The sequence below is a fragment of the Odontomachus brunneus genome, unplaced genomic scaffold (genome assembly GCF_010583005.1).
Source record: "Odontomachus brunneus isolate Ranch 3 - 2012 unplaced genomic scaffold, Obru_v1 Obru_scaffold_112, whole genome shotgun sequence".
NCBI lineage: Eukaryota > Metazoa > Arthropoda > Insecta > Hymenoptera > Formicidae > Odontomachus > Odontomachus brunneus.
In genome coordinates, this window is record NW_022639562.1 from 1,094,774 (window position 1) to 1,095,316 (window position 543).

Below are 543 nucleotides of genomic sequence, written 5' to 3' on the forward strand. Positions count from 1 at the left end.
TGTGTGTGTGTGTGTGTGTGTGTGTGTGTGTGTAATAGGAATAGAGATAAACAATTAGCTAAGCATACTTGTTTCATAAAAAATTCTCTGTATACCATACAACGTCCATTTCTCTTCATTGATTTCTTCATGCTTCTTCAACGCTTTCTTAAAAGTTGTTATATTTTTATATAGTGGCCAAAAAACTTGTGTTTTACGAGGCGTTAACCAATTAGTGCTGGTAACAGCCAAGCTTCCTACACACATGTCATCAAGTTGGATCAATGTATACATATCCGATTTTATATCTAATGCAATTAATATTAATAACAAAATATGATTCTATCATATAATAATGTTATAAATTATATTACATGTAAAATGAAAGATCCCAGTATAGCATATAGGTTATATTCTGATGGTACAAATCTATGAATATAATAGTTGCTTTCCATTTACATCAAAACTCAGATAAATCTCACTTCTATCTTTGTTTCATATTTTGTGAGTAACAAAGATAGAAGTGAGATTTATCTGAGTTTTGATGTAAATGGAAAGCAACTA